Raw genomic sequence first — 22268 nt, forward strand, 5'->3', positions numbered from 1 at the left:
CAAAAGGGCAGGGTGTTTCATTCAATTTAATTTAGTGCAGGGTCAGAGCTCTTCTTTCACAGCTCAGAGGATTCCCACTGCCTAGTTCTTTCTGAGTTACTGAGAAGAAATAGATTTGTATTATAACACCTGAATTATAATGTGTGGAAAAGAGGAAATGAAGTAAATTTCAGCTTTGGATTTGCCTTTGCTAGTTTTTCCTGTATTACCTGGCTATATTGCCTTAACACCAGAGAATTCCACATATAGCAAATACGTGTCACTGTTCCCTCCCCTTGGTACTGCTAGATTTAGCCAATCCAGCTCTCATATCAGCCTTCCAGCTTCCTCAACATTTTTTTATGTAAAAAATATGGTAGAGAGAAAAGATGACTACACAACATTGCAGATCTGATGACCTCTTGGTGGCCTCTTAAAATTTAGGTGAGCTGGTCTGCCAACAGGACTGGGTTTGAAATCTGCAAACTGCAGCTGAGTCCCCAAAGGTCACACAAATTGGAGGATCAAGCTTTCTGTACGCTGCCTTAATTTGGAAAGGCTGTTTCCTTAGAAAAGACCTTACGTTCCTCATATAAGCCGTAACATATGCTACAGAAAGAGACACAACATTCTCCTCCACAGCCAGAAAGTTTGTATTTGAGGCTTGCTATTTAAACTGCCATTCGTGTCAACTCCACCGCAAAGCCCCGACAACCCCAGCTATCTGACAGATGACTTCCCTGCCACAAAGACAGGCAGAATGATTAAAGATTCATTCATATGGATACATGTCTATGAAGGTTCGAGTTTCCTAATTATTTTTTCTTGATCTGTGGAAATGAAAGGATAATTCAGTAGTTTCATTATATCAGGAAGATAAAACTACCATTGGTTTTCTACTTAACTCTTAAAGGCAATCATGCAGGGCTGAACCACTGCACTGTTCTTTGAAATTCCATTTTTAGGTTATTTTCTTTCCCTTTCCCTCTCTCGGTGAGATTTCTATCACAGAACCATCAACCTTTACAAAATGGGTGCTTTTATCTCTGCAGCTGAGGTATATGTGAAATGAGTCCAACGTGAAATGGTCTTCTACGTGACAGTAGGTTTGCCACGTGAGTAACTGGAAGATGTCACTGCGGTTTTACTACTTCAGCTGCATGAAGCTATGCATTCAGGCCCACAACAGAGCACAATTCTTTCTCAAGTTTAGAAGTGCAAACAATCCCAAAGGGAAACTTGCCGAGACATGCCTGCCTCTCCATTCATCTGCAGCTCAAATGTCTCATTAAAGCCATCTGACTGACATTTCTCCTTCCAAAGTGCCAGTACATGAATTCTCCGGTTACCATCGGACATTTGCTTTAAAATAATTTTCTAGATGTCACAAGCATCTCATGGAAATTCCTAAAATCACAGTTGGCCCTGCAAGAATATAAACCCACAAATAAAAATGTAATATTTTATCCTGTCAGAAATGCACTAAACCCTAGAAGTCCATCACAGACAGCCCCTCAGAGAACACCAACAGTTGCAAGATCTGTGTGACTAATTACTGAGAAGCTCAAAGAAGTGGAATCCAAAATGCTCTTGAAATTAAATATGAGGTGTGTTTTCAGAAGGTTATGAAGAGGATGCTGCAGGAAGAGGAGATTTAAAGACTATCAAATAATTAATCCATGAAACAACATCAAAATAATAAAAGATAATAGAGACATTTCCTGCAGTGCAAGTTCAGCGTGGGCTAATTTGTTTGGCTGCATTGCCCTTTCCAAGAGCCAGGATTAACATTTGCAGATAATCCAGGTGCAGATAACTGCCTGCAACACTGCACTCTGAAGAGTACCTATATTCTTAGCTCCTTAACTTCTGCCAACTTTGACTTTTGTTTTATGATTACTTTTTTGGAATGAAAGATAAAGGAGCTTATAACTGAAGCCAAATAACCACTCTCATCTCCTACTGATCTCTGCTTGACTTCAAGACAGTGACTGTCTAGATGAATCTGGCCTGGAGTATCATAAGCAGCTGGCAGCTTCACTTCATACAATATTTGTCTGACAACAATTCCAGTGAAGCCAGTTTGGTGAGCGTGTTGTGTACTTACTAGCTGTGCTGTTTGTGTTACAAGCAATGATGTTGACTCTGTATCAGGTCATTGCCTGTTAAGTAAAACACATGTTTACATTACCATCAACTATTTATTTTAACATTGACAAAGGCAGAATATTGTGTAAATAAGTAGCAGTATTTTGCTGTTAACAAAAAAAAGTATTTAAAATTGAGGCCCTCAGCAATACTAATATGAAATTAATCTCTTCCATAGAGGGATGGGTATCTAAAGCACAAGCAGAGAAAGTAAGAGATTACCTATCGTTAAGCATGCTGACAACTTCCAGCAGAAGAGCTTCTTCTCTCTCAGCTAATTATTAGTTGTGTGGATGTTTTTCTGTGTCTGCTTTAGGCTTAGAAAGCCACAATCAAAATGGCTCAGGAAGATTTCAGTTACTGGTAAGAGTAATAGTAACTATTACATAAAAAGATTCATTTTATTGGAAATAAATATTGGGTTGTGGTGGTTTTTTTTTCCTTTGGAAAGCTCTCATGTCTAGAGTGAGCTAGAAACAGGACCTGAAAGTCAATAGACACATAGTCTTATGCTCTTCATGGGAAAATCTATTCATGTTTAGCCTTTTGGCTAAATACAAACCTTTAAATTTAAGCCTTTGCAAGTACAGTTCTGTATTCTCAAAAGAAGCTTGTTCGAGCTTTCCAGAAGAAATATCAAAATATTATCTTCTTACTGCACTCTCAACCCTCTCACAGATTCTCCTATATATAGGAAATGTTTTCCTTCTATGTTATCACACATCTTTTTTGCTGTTGCTTATTCTCTTCTATCATATGTCATCATGTCCATTTTGAATGATTATTTTATCCATTACCCTCCATTACCTCAAGCACCGAAGTCTGTGCAGTGCATCTCAAGGTCCCAGCACTGATGATAATACAGACAGTGGCTCACATGAGGTCATACAGCCAAGCTTTTTTTTTTTTTCCTCCTCCCTGAGAACGTTTTAAAAGCCCCCAAAATTATTACAAAGAGAAGCTATGCCTAAGGAAATATTACCCAGTTTGCAAAGCCAGGCACTCAAGAGAGAAAAGTGAGGTTTACTGGCTATTAAATACTACAACACAATTAAATAATCATGCACCATTTTTTCCTCCCCATTTGGAGGTAGTTGCATACTGTTGCAGCTGATTTGACATAAGGCTTTTGCCCCATTCACTGAAAAGCTGGAAAATATACTGGGAAAGGAAAACTGTACCAGCTCGAGATCATATAAATTGGAGAATCAGCACATATCCTCTGGGCATCACCAACACAACAGTAGCCAGTTGTGATGCATAAAGATGAGAAACTGCAGAAATCCAGAAATTTAGGTAACCCAAAGCAAATCAACCCCAAATTCCTCACAAGCGATTGCTCTCTCCTTGTTCTTCCTCATCTAGACACTCCACTTGACACAGGAGACCCAAGGCACAGAAATGCTAAATATTTACCAGATAGCTAAAGTCAATGAGAACTCTTTTAAATGGGCTCTGTAATTCCACACTGAAAAATTAAGTTCCAAGTGTTCAGTATTCAGACTGAATCTTTTCAGCTATCTTGTCTCAGTACAGATGTTCATCATTTGTAAAACTTGAAAATCTGTTCGTTTCACAAAAGTGTAATGAAAATAAATTGATTAGTGTTTAGCAAAACATTCAGACACTTTAACGATAAGCATCACTCAGACTCATGATATGGTTCTAACTTCAGAGATGGGTAATAAATTTCTGGAAAAGGAAATGAAAAATTACATAATGACAAAGTGGTGTTGCCTTGAGCACCACCCAGCTTCTCCAGGCACCAGTTTTAAGGAAAATATATTTAAAAAGGCAACAAAACCCTGTATGGGCAAAGGTAACTTTGGCACTTCCTAATTCCATGTGCTTGTCCTTGAACCCTTAAATAATGATTTTTAAACCAGCCTGAGCTGGTAATAAATTAAATTACAATATCATTGCTGGTTTGGAACATATGGGAAAGGAGATAGTCTACTGAAATCAGATCAGACAGATCAGCCTCCAAGATCAGTGTCCAGAACTGAACCATCCTCACAGCAGCCAGGCAGAGCAGCAGCGCTTTGCAGACCAAGGCTTTTTCTTCTGAAGCCACAATACCCCTGGTGAGTGGAGCCACGCCCCTCACCAAGCCAGGTCACACATGAAGGGCAAGTGTCAGACGGGCAAAACCAGGCTCTGCTCAGTGATGTCCAGTGACAGGACAAGGGGCAACAGGTGCAGGCTGGAGAAGAGGACGTTCCATGTGAACATGAGGAAAAACTTTTTCACTGTGAGGGTGCCAGAGCCCTGGAGCAGGCTGCCCAGAGAGGTTGTGAAGATTCCTTCTTTGGAGACATTCAAAACCCATCTGGATGTGTTCCTGTGTGACCTGCTCTAGGTGCTCCTGCTCTGGCAGCGGGGGTTGGACTATATGATCTTTTGAGGTCACTTCCAACCCTAACATTCTGTGACATCTTTGCAGACCTGCTGCAAATGAAGTGGGGAGCAACTCAGTGACAGCTTGCAGATGTACTTTTTCCAGCCTGTACTGCTTTATGTTTTCGTATTTTTCTTCTTCTTGCAGTTAAATAAAAGCATTCAGCTTTCAGTTCTTATCTTTTAGATGTGTTATGTTCATGCCACAGGAAACAAACATCAGTATTTTGACCCTGTGGGTTTGGTTGCCTTTTTTTTTCCTGAAAACAAGACATTAATACAGGGCAGAGTAAGCAACAGCAAAACTTCTTTTTTTCTTTTTTTTTTTTTAATTGGAGAAGCAGCAAAATTAATTTCAAAAGTGGCTTCATTCAAGGCTGAAAGCCTTTGTAGAGAACTTCATCCTGGAGTGATATTTTCAGCTGTAATATAGGGGTTTGTAATGGAAATGCTGACAGGCCCATAATTATGGAAGCACTAGCGGGCACCACTATAATAGTATATCAGATAGGCATCCTACTTAAATTGGATACAAGGTATCAAAAGATGTGAGTGTCTGTCCTCATTAAAGCAGCTCTTAAAATTCCTTTTAACCTCCATGACTCAAACTATTAATTTATGTTTAGAAGGACATGTACACTGGCACTAATACTTGCACTGAATGCATCCCCTTTAGTCCTTCAAACTGAATTTGTGGATTGTCCTAAATGCTTATTCTGAGAAGCTGCAAAAAAATAAGTGGTAAGAGTAAGAACATTTTATTTTACAGGACAAACTGCAATATAAAACTGACGCGTTAATTCCTGGGTTCTATAGCATTTCAAAGCTTCTTTTTATATCCAAAGATGCAAGGATGTATCTCTGATGAAATTACACTTTTGAATGCTGAGGGGGGGAAAGTTTTATCACCTTTGTTCACTGATCACATTTGTCTAACAGTTCTATGTATTAGTGTGAAATTCTTGGTGCCTGCACAAATTCTATGCATGCAGATAAAAGAATATCAAGCCTGAAGGTCCAGGAGGGGAGCTGGTTGAATAATGTGTTTAGAGACTGTAGAGATTTTAATTTTACCTTGATAATGCCACCAAACCCACTCAATAAAATGGCAGCATGGCTGTAATATAGCCAGTATATTCTGCTTTTTTTTTTTTTTAATATAGAAATTCTGACATTTCAGCTCAGAATTGTGTACTGTAATAATGGTTGGGTTTTTTTTCCCCAACAGATGCAGAAATATTAGCAGGAGGTTAACTTTTATTTCCAATAGGGTACTCTATTTCTTGACTCCAACAGACTCCCTCTTATTTCCTTCCCTGCATTAAGGTGCTCAAAACCAATAGAAAAAGTGAATCTACCTTTCCTGCATTTATCCAGAAAAATCAGGTTTTGGGGGGGCTAAATTTTCTTGAACAAGCCCTTTTTCAAGCATTCAAAATGGAAATGAGAAAGTATGAGCTACAAGTGGTACAAATCCAGGTATACAGCTCTTATCAGGTGAGGGAAATAACAAATGGCACATTCCAGAGAAGCTTGCCTCACTGGAAATGGGATTTGATGGTGTTTTTGATGACTAGGTAAAGAAAGAAAACATCTCACTGAACAGAAAGTACTTTCCCATGGAAAGCTGGAATAGTACTATTTTGAGTAATGCCCTATTTAAACACAGGGACACCCTCACTCTGTCACTCACACAAAGGTGATTTGCATGTTTGGTGGCTTGTCATTCGGTCTCAGACTCCAATAACACCTTGTAAAAGATGATTCAGAGATTATTATATTGGCATAGTTTCCCCATTACCGACAGGGAAGGCTTCCATGGGCCATCAGCTTCAGGATTACAGCCACCACAAGAGAGTGTGACCAGCAAACCAAAAAAATCCCCTCATCTATTGATGTCATTCCTCTTCGAATGTGCAACATAACTGGCTGCTAGGATTCCTCTGCTTGTGCTCATGGGATGCTTTCCTTACCTTATGAGGAAAACGAGTCTGGAGCAGGACAGGTTTTAGGATTTCGTATCAATAGAAGACAATAAAATTGCTGAAACTCCAGAACAGAGATCCACAGGAAGAATAGGGGTTTTTTACTATTAACTCAGTTGCTAAAGAAGATGAGGCAATGAAGTAACAAGTGCCAGAAAAGAAAAACTGCTTGAAAGCATCCAGCACAGAACCACAAAAATGATGAAGGGAGTGAACATCTTCCTTATGAGGGGACACTGAGGGAGCTGGAGCTCTTTAGAGAGAAGGAGACTAAGGGGTAACCTTGGGCCACTTTGTCCATTGTATATATCACTTACAAAATCACACAATTTTATTAAAAGTCCCCAGGAAGCAGTTTGAATTTTTAAAGATAATTTAGTCCCCAGATAGAATAAAGAACACATAAATGTGAATGTCATACACAAGGAAGACTTGTAGCACACTGTGGGAGAGCAAGACAAAGAGCCCTTGCTCGAATCATGAAACCAGGTGTACATTTTTCCTGCCATGGTGTTATGCAAATAGTAACAGGGAGTTCTGCAGCATTCCAGGAACAAAATACAAGCCTGGGAAAGCTTAAAAGAGTATCTTCCTAATGCAAACTTTGCACTCTCTCCCAGTGCTGACCAGCTATTATGTTGCCATCAGCATGTGATCATTTACTTTTATTTTTCCTGATCCTGCTTCCTTCTGACCATCATACCCAAGACCTCCTCTGTAAGTGTGAAAGAGGGAAACACACCAGAGGAAGTCTTGCATTGATGTACTTGGTTTTCTGAGGCCACAAGATTTTAACATGACTGTAGCTGGTAGTGCACAGAAATCCTGCTTCTTGGGTTTTTTAAAAAAATGCTAGATCTTACCTTAGAAAAAATCTGAAAAACTTGAAAAAGTTAATACCTTCCTCCTACAAAACTACCTGTCTTAATTATAATTTTTAACACAGTCAGTAATAACTTGATCAGTTGATTACACTGCAAACCGATTTAATGTATTATTAAAATCCAGACACCACAACTGAGGGAAGTTTTTCATTTGGAATTTACAAGCCTGCTGACATAGCATTCAGTGGCTTCTCCTGTAGGATCCTATTTTTGCATTCTCCATGCAAAAGAAGGGAAACTCCCACTGACTTCCCCCTGAGCAGAAGTGGACCTGAGAAGGGCGCTAATCTTCCTTATCAGAGTACTATAGGAATGCTGTCAATTAATTACAATCATATCAAATGCTTGGCTGCAGATAGCGTACAGGGCATGCTTTTTACTGACTGATTTACAGTCGGTGGGAGGAGGTTAGAGCAGAAGTGTAAGAACAAATCAAAGTTAAACATGGACACGGAAATTTATCTCTGTTTTCAAGCCTGCCAATTCTGTGTGCACTGGGCATGAACTAGGATTGGGGTGATGAAATGACAGCAGAGCAGTGTTTGCTACTGGCAGTGGCAGAGCCTAGATAAACAAAAGAATCATGCCTCACAACACAGTATCCTATTAGTTTAAATGATATGCATCCTACAAGAGCTAGTATCTAAAATAAAGCAAATGTTAATTCCTTTCAGAGATAAAACGATCAGAAGAGTACTCAGCTCCAAATGGAAACCAAGGAACATGACATACTGCCAACCAGCACTTGGCAAAACAACTCCTAATATAATATGGAAATACTGTTGCACGCCCCTAACAAATATTGCCTGCCAAAAATATTAACAACCCTCCCTGAAATCCTAACTGTTAGCATTACTGCTACCTCTCCGATTCACTTTATGGAGCAGTCCCCAAATAGTCAATTATTTCAATTAACAAATATGAAAAATAGGAAAAAAATCTGCTGCCACAGGTTTGTGCTTAAATGCAGTAAAGCAGAGAGCTATGCTAAAAACAAATATCAGCTGGTACTCAGCTTGTAATTCTCTCTCTTTGCACTTACAATTGAGTCAATAGATTGTGTTGGCATTAATTTAAAATTCTCTACTTCCACCAAGTAGGACAGGAGTTGTGTTAATTTACTTTTCATATGCTTTTCATTTGCTATCATTAATTCAATGCATAGAACAGAAAATTGAGCAGGAGTGTTTGAGAGGATTCTTTTTACTCAAGATATGTGTAAATCACACAGCTTGGATGTGTGACTATAGAGGGCAAAGTTAACACAGCTTTAATGAAGAGAAATGATGTCTTGATCCGTCTCTGAAGGGGTCAACAGGAGGTTTGCTGACACAGGAGGCCTAACCTGGTATGAGCCAATTCAGTATCAAAAGCCTGTTTTGCCAAGGTCACTCTCCAGATATACTAAAAGAAATTAATTTGCCATGAGATAAAAAGAAAGGTTTTTATATGGACAAATAATTGCTTAAAACATACAATTAAAAAATAAATAAATAGAGAAGTCATTATTACCACTGGGGAGAGGACACCAGTGAAGTCCCAGAGGAATTTGTGGTGGGTCTGAAAGTGTTCAACATACACACTAAGGATGGGTTCATCCACAACTCATTAAAAAAATCCCCAATGAACAATATACAAAAATAACAAATGATAACTTGAACCCAGCAAGGCTGGAAAGCTACATTTTTGTAATTAACCTCCCACAAAAAGGATTTTAAAGAGGGAGTGGGAGGCATATTTTAGAGAGTACAAAGACAAAAAAGATGAGCACATGGAGCAGAGAGGGTACAGAGTTACAGCGATCGCTTGCAGCCTGCGACACTTAGAGAGAACTCCTAATTAGAGGAAAATCTGAGTAACTTTATCTCCTTGACCCATGTGGCAAAGAACACCTGGAACACCGGCTTAAAATTCTTTAGCCCAAATGCACCAGGAGGTCAGCTCAGTGCATGACAGATGGAAGAATTCAGGGATGAAAATTTAGCTTTCACCATGGTCTTCCACAGACAGAGGCACCAAATAGCCCCCAGTCTACCAGCAGTTAGTCCATATCAAAGATTCACAGAATGGAAAGAAGCAGTATCAAGAATCACCTATCAGCATTAACATAAAAATTCATGCTACAATTTCACACAGAGAAGCGTGACTGTTAAGAATGACTATAATTGTTCAAGAAAAGCATGAAATAACCAGATACAAACTCAGCCACGTGAAACTTGGTAGAGCACAATGGTCAATCTTTCATAAACATCAAGATGAATTTCTGCTCTGTTACTGATGGAGGCTTTGCTAAAACAGCAGGCTCAAGGCTCTTACTCTTGCACCACATGGGCTACACTGGGTAGAGATGCTAGTTAGTTATTTCCCAGGTCCAGGGCACCACAGGTTTAAGCAAGGATTCTGTGACTTTCAGACGGGGTACCAGCACAAAAAAAACAAGCAGAGGTCCCACATCTCCAAAGAGCAGGTGAAGGGCCAGACAGTTAAAAACCCAAGCTTGACAGTGAACTTCATTTGGATGCGTGGATCTGTGACATGATTCTTAAAAGCCATGATCTACTAATCCATATAAATCCCCTTCAGTAAGGCATTTTTTTTATTTCATTTGATCACAAATGTCTTGCAAACTGCTTTTTTCATAACTCATTGTTCTTGTCAAAGGTTTGGGCTGCTCACAGTTTTCTTCTTTCCTTGCCATTAAATATGCATGAATACTTCAAAGACTAATGCTTCACTGCATACTTACTGTTACAGAGAAGTTTGTTAGTGGCCCTAGGGAATGTCCTCAGCCTTTCTGTACCAATAAAGTCAATCAACTGCTACCTATATGGTAAGTCTAGAAAGCTAAAGTAGCGCACCTCATTTGCAAGTCTAACTTCCAAAACTGTCACATGTGGAAAAGGCTTACAAACAAAGATGTTAAGTACAGCAACTTGTGGAAAGGAATGTGACTGCTGCAGGTTGCTAAAAGGCCTTAAGGACCTCCTTGTAAAGCTTTAAGACTCAGCTCTGACTTTCAGTCTTGTGTACACAGGAAGTGAACTGGCTTAAATAACCTTAGTATTTCAAGCTACTGTAAACCAGCACAAAAAATAGGACAAATCATAGAATTGCTAGGTTTGGAAGGGACCTTAAGGATTATCTAGTTCCAACCCCCCTGCCACGGGCAGGGACACCTCACACTAGATCAGGTTGCTCAGAGCCACATCCAGCCTGGCCTTAAAAACCTCCAGGGATGGAACTTCTACCACCTCCATGGAACCAGTTTCATACTGGAACTGTGATTTTTCTTTGGCTTTGCTGTATTAATTGGGCAAAATGCAAAAGGAAAATTGAGGGACAATCTTGAGCTGAATTCAAGAGAAACATCTCTGTATGCACACAACATCTGCTGTTGCAAATTCATGTTATATCCTACAGCTCTATGAAAAATCAGAGGAACCAATTAGCTTTTGGTTGATACAAAACTTAACAGAGACAGAAGTCTGACAGCTACCTCTAAAAAAGGTATAAAAATCCTCCACAGGAGACTGCAGTGCAGAACTCATGCAAGAATCTCTCTCTTCATACAATCACACCAATTAAGTATCTTCTGTACAGTTCAGTTAGAATGCCTTTGATAATAACCATCCTATCCTGACTGAACTGTCTGTACTTGGTTACTTAATACTCTTGGGCATATGACTTTTTGCAGTAAGTAGGGAGTGTGAAACAATACTGCTATTTGGAATTATTTCATTTTCACATTTTAGACTACTACTCCTAAGAGAAAAATCTACAACCCTTCCTTTTTTTTTTTTTTTCTTTTTTTTCTCTTTTCTCCCCTGCCTAAATATTTAGGAGAATTTAAGATCACATCCATATATTTCTGCTCTTTACTCTGAAGAATGGAAAAACACATATAAACTTATCATATATTTAAGGTTGGACTTGATGATCTTCAAGCTCTTTTCCAACCTTAATGATTCTGTGATAGAAAAACATAACATTTATATATAGTATAACTTACACATTTATACATAGTTATAGCCTGACTTATACATTCTATATTTTTATGTATTATATACATAACATTTAACTGATTTTATGGGAGCTGACAGAATTTAATCAAAAGCTGTTCTTACGGTTGTGAGATGGGGGTGGTTTGAACAGTTTGGCCAGGAGGATGTGTGTTGCCAACACCAGGAAGCTGGGTGTAAGGTAACATCAAACTAAGCCACACAGTATTAAGGTGGGACAGACCTCCAAGGAGATGTGCAATTTCTTATGGTGGACAACTGAAGGAAATTAAGAAATGAGATGAGGTAAGAGGGCTAATATGAGGAAATCACAAGGAAGCAGCCATTGCTGTGCTTCAAATGCTCTTAAGGAATTTATCCAGACTACAGTCTGAAGAGGATGACATACAGACCTTCCTCCTCCCCGCATGAGAACATTTGCTTGCTGAAGTCAGAAATGGAGGATACTCATTGACTGCCACTGACATCCCCTGGAGTGTCACAAGAGAAATTGCTTGTGTTGTTTACTCCAGTTCTGTCCACAAAGACAAACTGGCATGTCTAAAAATGTCTCGGTGAAAAGGCAGGGTTAGAGGTATCCACGTTTAACTGATGTTATGCTTGCAGCATGATGAAACGAAAACATTGCCACCTGTTCCACTTATTTCAGTGGGAGTATCTATTTTCAATTACAGCATTTACTATCCTCCCTCAAGTATGGCAAGTAACACCATGGTAACATAAACACAGTCCGGGCTGCTTGAGAAAGTTACATTATAAATAGCAATGTATAGCCCATGAGGTCCTGGAAATAAACTAATGAATCCATAGGCATTTGTTACTATGACATAACATGTCCACTGAAATCATGTTTGCCTCATCTCAGACCCACTCAAATAGAATCAGAAGTTCAGTGTCACTTGACTCTGAGTGAGTTCATGTTCAGACATGAAAAAAAGGCAGAAATAGTGGAGAAAATAAGTTGTAGCAAAAGACTGGGAAACAAATTTAAAAGAAAAATAAATAAATAAAAAAAATCCCCACAGTGGGCTTTGGTTTGCTTCCATTACAGCCAAAAATGGGTCTTAACTGACTAGAAAACAGTTTGGAAATGCAAATAAACTTTGCAACCCTACAAGATACTGGAGAGCTGTCAGAAGTCAGCGCTCTCTTTAGCTTCAGCCTGAGTGCAAAGATCCATGGTAACTGAGGGAATGCTGAGACTCAGGCCTGAGCTCAGTACTCAAAGGGGAATTGAATTATCAATTGTTTTAGGCTGCTGTACAGTTCCTTTCGCTCTGCAAGACAGAGGCAGAGCAAGAGCAGCAGCAGGCTGTTGTTCTGAGTAGTAGCTTTTTTGCCAGCTGGCCGAATGCCTGCTGTGGTTGGTTAGACTTCCTTATTTGGGAGTATGACCAAGGACTCAAAAATGGGAAAACCAAAAGAATTTCTACAAAGTTAGGACTAATAATTGAGAGCAAAGAGGTTAGTGACAGGTTCTGCAGTGTGAGAGCAGCAGTAATTTAATTCTATGTAGGTTCAAAGACATTATCATGAGCTTGACACAAATCTGGGGCCTTCATCTAACCATATGAAAATGTCCTTTAGGTTTAGAGATGTCAGTTAAGGGTTTCAAGACTTCAGCTTGGTTTCTTTCTTGTTAAGAACAATAGGCCTCAGAAATTTCCATTTTCCTTCAGTTTACAGCCAATAGGTAAAGTCTACTTTCGATTCAACTGATGGAAATCTGGAATGGATCTGCTGAGGTCAAGGGGATTATTTCCCATTTGCACCATGCAACTAAAATGGAATTTAAATTCCCAACATTTCTCTTCTAAAAATACGCTGTGTTCTGTCAGACATTTGGGGAAATCTTGGCCTCTCTGACATTAGTGACAGAACTCATTGTTATTTCTAGGGGCTAAATTCCAGTGAATTATTTTCCTTTTGCACAGAGTGAAGCAAAAAGAAAAACTGATGCACTGAAGTGAGACTTAAGTAATTTTCATATCCAGCCTATATGATAAAAGAAGCAGCCAGGTTACTTAAGCCTGTATCATGGGTACATTTCTTACATTTCACTCGGCTTACTTCAAGTCACTACATAATTAAAGTATTCAATCAAAAAATTACTTACAGGTCAGATAATGTGCCCTTTCAAAGAAACCCTGACAAAATCAAATAAATAGCTAGATAAATTTGTCAAGCATCTTTCAGAAGATGAGATTATACACACTAGGACTCACTATTCAGTGGGTCTAACAAGTGAGACTATTTAAAAATCCCATCTGTATGACCAGAAGAAATAATAGTTTGGCATGTGTAAGGACTCAGAGCTTATCAATAAAATGATTGCCTTTATCTTTCTGATAAAAGCAATTCTTTTGTTCACAGTGGACTTCAGTATTTTGGTAACCTTCCAAGTGACACAGTGATACTAGCACAAGAGGTGCTCTTCTGTATTTTTTTATATAGATTTTATATAAAAATGAGAGCAAAAAGCTGAAAATCTAGTCAACAATCAGTTGTGTTTCTGACTGTCATCAGGGAGTGATCGTTAATCAAGAAATTGAGCAGCAGTGTGCGTGAGACTGGAGTGTCATTATCACAGAATCATTTTGCCATGCATTGTAATAATATTTTTACATAAAAGCCAACCCCGAACATAGTCAGTGATCAGGCAACACATTAAACCTACGGTGACATTTACTGTGATGAAATGGAAAATAAGGCACACTCAGCATGCTCACAGAAAACAATTCCCACAGAGGCTAAGTATTCCTAAATCACTTAGGCAAGACTAATCTTAGAACAGCCATGTAAAAACTCCTAAACAGAGATCACTGTTTTTCTGGAGAGCATATGAACAAGGCTTTTATTAAAGACAGTCTACCAGCGTTTCTGCATGTGACTCAGGACATGTGACTACTTGTTCTTTAAATTAAGTATCTGCACAAGTTATGTCTGCACAAGCTAGGAGGGAGGACTGTAAAACCAGCTTTAGAAATACTAAAGTAAAACTCTAATAGAGCCCCAAACTGCTTCAACATTTTCTGATCGCAAAAAGGAAAGAGATGGAAGAAACATTTTAATTTTTCTTCCAGGCAAAGCCATTAAAAAGTAATTTCTACAACTTAGCACTCTGAATTGTAGAAAAAAACCTTACACACCTTATAAAAACAACTCAAAGAGGTATTTTAATACCTATCCAAGGATTCAAAATTGGCTGATAGCTTACAACCAAAACTGGGGCCTGCCTTATGTGGTCCTGCTCTAGCAGGGAAGCTGGACTTGATGATCTTTTGAGGTCAGTTCCAAACCCTAACATTCTGCAAGTCTGTGAACTGAGGAGGAGATAAACAAGACAAAGGCTAGACTTGAAAGCATTATATATAAACACAGATTAAATTTGAGTTGAGTTTCCCCCACCTACAGACTGTAAACACATCTGTTAACCCAACTTGAAATCTAAATTACATTTTCTTCACTCTTTTTTAAACCTAGTCAATAACCCTGGGGAACACGTTTCTCCTGGCTTTCTACACACATGCAGACATTGGTAACATCACTTAAGTCCAAGCAAAAACACCAACATAAAGTTGTTCAGGCTGCACTGGAGGCTATCATAGCGAATTTGCATGAAAGGTGACAATTTGCTTTGTTTTGTCAGACTCAGTATCAAAATATACTGCTGGTCATGATAGATGCTCTGTGAACCAAAGAAGATAAGGATAAAATATAAGGAAAATTCTAACTACTTTCAAAATAATTTTAAATAACCAATAAATTTTCCATGACCAAGGATACAAAGACTTATCCCTCACCTACAACTACTGAGTGGGTTTCAATGGTCTGAATGTGTATCATTTATCTCCATCCTTATCTATTTATTGGTTGCCTGTGTGTTAGGGCAGACATTCAAGATGGAAAGCCTGCAAGTGTTTCAGCATGCACAACTGACTCTGTTCTCTAAGGACAGCCTGGGGAACATACCTGTCAGCTCACAAGTCACAAAGAGGAATAGCATGAATGAATCATTGTTCTATACTCTGGGTTTTCCATTACCTGACTAGGCAGGCTTTTGTACCAAAGAACACGATCTCTCTAACAGATTTTAACAATACAAACGCCTATCAGGCTACATTGAATACTGAATTTTCACCCTTTCCTAGTTATTACAGAAATCTCTCTCTTACTACAATCTAAAGGGCTTTATAAGCTTTAAGAGATACATTTTTTAACATGCAGTCAGGAAAAAAGCACAGGAAAATTGGTGTAATTGTATTATTTCTAACCTTACCATTAGACAGATGAGGAAATTAAACAGAATGGACTGAAGAAAAATGTGTTTGCCATAGCAGAGTTCTCAAACTTCAAGATGCTAACACAGGCATCTCCATTCATTTTCAGGTACACAAACAAAAGTAGCCACAATTTCCAAAGTACTAATCATTCAAGCATTCACATCAACTCTTACAAGAACTTCATCCTCTCAGCAACTTGAGTTAAAAAACAGAAAGTACTCAGTTTTAAAAGTCAGTATTGACATTCTGTGTCTTTCACTTCCTGTTCTTTTGTTTCTGAACCTACTTTACCCTTCAAAAACAAACACACCACAGAGTTCTTGACAGCAGCAAAGCCCTGTAGAGTGCTTTAGCTTGAAAATGTCCTAAAACCCTGACAAGCTGCATTTTCTTTCGTGGGAAATGAAAAACCGGGGCCTATATTTTGCCAAGAAAGCCTTCAAATCGAATGTGTAGTATTATTGGCTATATATATACACCTTGAAGAAAAAAAGTGTTGACAGGGAAAGATGGCAAGAGAGATGAAGAGAGACATGTCAGAGTCTGGAGTTCCTTGGGTAAGTAATATCTAATCCTTTCCACTGACAGATTTTTTTAATGATTTACACTGAAACTTTAAGAACAAAGGTTGTCTTGTTTCTTTCACAGAGTTGCATTGAAATGTGCAAACAGGAAAAAAGGATAAAATTGGGTATTTTTAGCCCTCTATTTGCAGTGCAGTTGAATAAAGATTTGACATCTGCTCTACACCGCTTTGCTTTTATAGCTCTCTAGGTGACTATAACTAGTATGGGAAGGTCAAGCTAAAGCAAGGTATTTATTTTCTTCCCATGGTAAATTACAGCTCTCACTTTCATCTGTTCATCCTTATACCCAGACCGTGCAGCAAAAAATTAAATAGCTGTTCTTCTTTGGGACTAAAAGTTAACTTCTGGTCACCTATTTAACTGTATATCATTTAAAAGACTATTCCCAGTCCATAAGCTTTAAGGTCAGTTTAAGGCCACACTGTATGCAGCAAAGGCCTTGTGATGTGAATAGAGATGAGCACCCACGAAAGACCAGATCAGGTCTGTTTGCTAACAAGAGTCTTACACAACTATTTCTTTTAAGGAGGAAAAAGATATTTATAATGGTGCAACAAGCTTTTCTAGATTAAAAATTAACTCTGAATACTCCTCAGATGAACGTATCAGTGCCGCCACTGCAGCAATTGCAAAAAAGAAGGTACAGCTGGTGATGTACTGGTGAGGCAGATCCAGAAAGAATGATTAACCAGAGGAAAAAGTTCCTTACTTCTCCTAGAACTTCAGTATCTTGTAAAGGAATCAGTGCAAGATCATAGATGCATTATAGCTGTTGATAGTTTAAATTAAAGTTGTGCAACAAGCCTTCATTCACCTCAAAACTACCAGATAAACTTCTTCTGCAGAGGTCATGGTCATGACACTGTCCAACTATAATTTAAAAGTAATCAAATTGAATTAAATTTGAAAAGCTGACTTCACCTTGTGTTGCTTATGGTCTTCTTGCTTATTGCCAGCATAATGCTATCTCCACTCTTCCATACATTTACATATCCTTGAAACTAAGTTCTGTGGTTACAGCTGGGAAATTAAAAAGCTTACACAGCTGGCCATTATTTAATCCATCCACATCAACTGCAGGATGGGTATAGGCAGTTTATCCTGCAGCAGGTAACTGAAGTTTAGAGAAAATGCATTTTACACGTTGTATCTACTGAAGGCTTTTCTCCTCTACATACATATAGTTATGTCTAAATACTGTAACACCTGCTAACTCTCAGGGCATAAACCCACTTTCTCCAGTGCTTTCATCAAGATTTAAATCTGAATAAAACATGTTATAACAAGTACACTTTGTACACAAAACAGCAGACTATGAAATCTTTTGAAGAAGAAATACACACAAGACTCAGAGAATGCAAATCCTGTTTACATATATATTGTTGAAATAATTTTAATGTAAATAATCCACACTGGGAGAATTCATAATGTTTGCAACAAGAGCTAAATGATGAATGTTTTATAAAGGAGCAAGCACAACAACTCTGAAATGAGAATCTGTTAATGTTGGAAGGGTTTGAGGTTTGGGATTCTTTGGTTGAAAAATTATGATCTACATTTCTGGACATTTTGCAGGCCTTTGCTTGTTGGTATTCATGACAATACAGCTGTTCCTACACACCTCATGCAGGCAGTGTTCCCCACAGATCAAATGGAGCTTTTATTTAAAGCACACAACAGAAGCAGTTCCACCAACTTCAGCAGAGATAATCTTGGTTGAAATAAAGAGCAAAGGAATTAAAAACCCATAAGGACTTCAGGCACTAGCCATACAGGTATAGTTCAGAAATAACAGAAATATTAATGGCCATCCTGGTTTCCAGGGAAGAAACTCTTTGACAACGACAGTATTTTATTGGTGCTTTTAAATACATAGAACTTGGCTTCACATCTGCATTAGCATTTTACAGCAAGAACAATTAAGATTTCAACAGGAACCAGCAAAAATGTTTATCCACCTCTTCCCCTAAAAAATAATCACTTCCCACACAAATGATAAACTTCACTGTACTTTGCCTCTTCCAGAACAGAGGTTGTAGCAGTAATATGCTGACCTAACAGGTTTGTTTTACATTTGCAGATAAAAGCATTTCAAAAGCACAACCCCATGTAATCCTTCCTGTGGAGTTATGACTTACAATGAGACCCAAATCTGAGACATTCTTAGGATCTCTGCTCTTTTCAATTCCTTGGTGTTCTTTTGACTTGCTTAGAAATGCAATTTTTAACCGATGATATTAAAAACCCCACAATGCACCCCATTATAGTACTCCCTCATGACTTGGTAGTTAAATAATGGTTGGACTCAATGATCTTAAAGGTCTTTTCCAACCAAAACGATTCTGTGATTGTCTGTAACATGCTCTTTGTAAGAATGAATTTACGCAAGAAAATGTGAAGGGAAAAATAACCAAGGGGCAGGCCTGTTTATTAACTGCAGCTGGGATGAGGATTGGTAACAGATCCTAGGCAATTACTGCAACACATTGAACTTGGCTTATACATTAATGAAAAGAAATACTTTTTTCTCATTTATAAGGTCTAGATGTTAACAAAAGGACTGAGATTCCGTCCGTGCTTCCCAAAAGTATCATAAATGAGGTGAAGAATGACTTCTAATTGGCAATCAGAATGGCTTCCTCAACCAACAGCTATATTCTGACCTAATTTGCAAAGTTTTTGCAGTAGTTGCTATTACTTTGCTTAGAAGTTAACATGCTATTTCCTTCCTCAAATTATTTTAAAGGTGATCAGGCAAGAACATAAGAGAATCCCAGCATGGTGGGAGTTGGAAGGGACCTCTCTGGAGATGACCTAGTCCAACTCACCACTGATAGGTATGTAACAGTCCTAAATAACTATCAATGAAAATTCAGTTTAATAAGTTAGCCTCAGCCTTGAGTAAAAACTGTAGTGTGGTGCCATAGCATCTCATCAAGCACCCTTGGAACAACCTCTCTTTCCTGGTGCTTATGGCCAAGGAACAAAGATGCAACTGTGACTCCTGTATTATAGCTCAAAACATACAGAAACAGTTAAGTTTGGAGCAATCAACATTACTGAGGGAATGTTTTATTTGCAAGAAAGCGTTTAGCCTCCAAGCTGACAGGTATACAAACAAAACTCCTATAAATATCTGGGTATCTTATCTCATAAGAGAATCAATGAAAGAATGCCTCCATAACACAACCTGTGGTAGCTAATGAAGTACCAGAAACTCTTCAACCCTGGAGACAGCACTGCTGCTATGAGGACATTTATCAGTTTTTTATTCTTCTCTAGACATCAATTGAGGTCCTAATGGTCAGCCAGTGTCCTACTAATTGCTATACTGCTGTGTGCTTATTCACCTACATGAAGAAGTAATGAGCAGTAGTTACTAGGCTCTGCATTATGCAACATTTTAACACAGTTTTTCACATGACAGATAAAACCTGACCACAGAATATCAGGTACAGGTGTTTGGCTGATACAGTAAACCTGCATTTTGCCTCTTCTGCCTAGTTATTTTCACAGGAATGATGTGGAAAGCCATCTGGTTTTGGTGACAACACAACGCCACAGACCAAAGCTGGGATTCTTTCTCACTATTGAGACTTCGGCGTATGGGTGGCTGCTAAGGCAGTGCTAAAAAAGTGCTCAAGGAAATGCATTTCTATGTCTGGATAAAGTGCACAGGCCAAAACCCAGGACTTCCAAACAGAGGGAAAAAACGTGAATTGTAAAGTCCAAGTAAGAAAAACTTCACAAAGTGTGGGACTTTTTTAGTACGTAAACACTGTAACAAAAATAAGATAACTGTTCATTTAATGATTTTGTCCTAGTTATTGTCATAATTAATAATTAAATTAATGCTAAATATCAGACGTGTTCTAGATCCCTCATTAAGGCAGCTCAGCTGCAGCTCTTGGATTAAACAATGGATTATTCAACATAAGAGAAACTACAAGACCCATGAATATCTTTACTAATTCTGTTAACATTCTAGAGAACAAGACTTCCAACATTGTCTTCTGCCTCATCATACATCATCCATTCCTGTTTGGGGAGGTTTTTGAACTTTTCTTTATCTGGAAATCTTGTTTAAGAATGATTTTTCAAAATAAATTAGATTTGCTCCCTTCTGATGACATAATGAACTGCTATTAACTAAGTGTGGTAGTCTAAGGACATCAGGAACCTGGCATGGATAAAACATTGTCTACATTTGGGTAATACAATAAACAAATAACATTATGTATTAAAAGAGTAATGCCATCCAACATCACAGCACACTATATAACTTGGTTGGAAAAATGCTAGAATTAAATCTATGTCTATTTATCTACATGCATGTGGTGGTTTTCATTCCTTCTCCCAGCAGGAATTTCCTGAGCAGCCTGAAGTAAATATTTGGCAGTTTAAGTTCACAGGTTTAGAAATCTGTTAATTTGCCAAATATGAAGATATCGACAAAAACGCCATTGAAATGAGAACTTCTCCATACTGCTGAGGACTCCTTCAAACATACTGTGAAAAGCAACATCAAACTGTGCAGCAAAATCCCTCACCTGGATGGATTTATAGCGTGACATGCAGAACTATGAAAGTGATTGTCTCCCTGTACTTAGCACTGGTGAGGCCACATCTTGAGTACTGGGTTCAGATTTTGGGGAGATCACAACAAGAAGGACATTGAGGTGCTGAAGCAGGTCCAGAGAAGGGCTGGTGAAGGGTCTGGAGAACAGGGCTGGTGAGGAGCTGCTGAGGAGAGCGGGGTTGTTTAGCCTGGAGAAAAGGAGGCTGAGGGGAGACCTCATTGCCCTCTACAAGTCCCTTAAAGAAGGTTGGAGACAGGGTGGGGTTGGTCTCTTCTCCCTAGTAACAAGTGACAGGACAAGAGGAAGTGACCTCAAGTTGCACTTGGGGAGGTTTAGGTTGGAAGAAACTTCTCCACTGAAAGAGTTCTCAAAAAGTGGAAAAGGCTTTCCACGGAGGCGGCTAAATCCCCATCCTTGGAGCTGTTTCAAAGACACGGAGATGTGGTGCTGAGAGACATGGTTTAGCACCAGACTTGGTAGAGTTAAGAGAGTGGTTGGACTCGATGGTCTTAAAGGTCTTTTCCAACCGGAACGAGTCTATAATTCTATGATGTAATCCATATGGTGTAATTAATTTACTAAGTGACTGTATTTTGTTATAACCCTGGGGGACAGGGCAGAAAGAGGAGAACACTCAGCATCCAGCACTACTACCCCCCGGCTGGGTGCAAGCCCCGGCCCCGACCCTCGCCCCCCCTGACAGTGGAAGGAGCGGGGGTGGGGGGACTCGGCGGGAAGCGCACCCCCCGGTAGCGCCCGGGGAGTTAGGAAAGGAGGACTCCCCCTGGCGGTGCCCGAGGGAAGAAGAGAAACTTTACGCCCATCCCGGCGCTGCGGACTCGCCGGGGCCGGGCTGGCCTACGGGGGTGCTGATTCCCTCTTCGTAGTGCCCATTCTTATGGCATATTTGCTAAATAAAACGTCTTCCTTTCTCTATTAGTGGAGAACCTGAAAGCAGCAGCTCACTGACAGATGCCACTAGGCCTCTCAGTACCTATTGCATCTATAAGCCACCACTATTTAGGTGCACAAGTAACTGTTATGGCACGTGGAGGCATTACTACCTCACTTAAAACAACGAGCAGGCAGGATGTTTGCAGGTAAGTAAAACCACAATACCCCTAACAAGAGTTTCGAAGAACATCGACCACGAGCAGTTTGACTTTCAAGCATTTCTCTTAATGACCCAGAAGTTTTACTATTGAATTACAACCTGCCCACCCTACTTGAGCCAGAGCTTCTGGCCACCTCCATCTCCAAGGGGATTTTAAGCAAGGGTGAAGCTATGTTTAGAACCTGGGGTATGGACAAGCAGTTTAAATGGAGATTTCAAAACAAAATGCAGATATGTACTAAGATTCTTCTTAAAAGACTGGTTGGGAAACCTTTATAACGGATACTTGGAT

General features: G+C 39.1%; 1 protein-coding gene across 1 annotated transcript in view; it reads right to left on the minus strand.

The window, feature by feature from the left end:
* Positions 1–22268, minus strand: part of PITPNC1 (phosphatidylinositol transfer protein cytoplasmic 1) — an 83267-nt gene that overhangs the window by 60233 nt on the left and 766 nt on the right. The window lies entirely within an intron of this gene.

The sequence above is a fragment of the Dryobates pubescens genome, chromosome 20 (genome assembly GCF_014839835.1).
Source record: "Dryobates pubescens isolate bDryPub1 chromosome 20, bDryPub1.pri, whole genome shotgun sequence".
NCBI classification, from domain to species: domain Eukaryota; kingdom Metazoa; phylum Chordata; class Aves; order Piciformes; family Picidae; genus Dryobates; species Dryobates pubescens.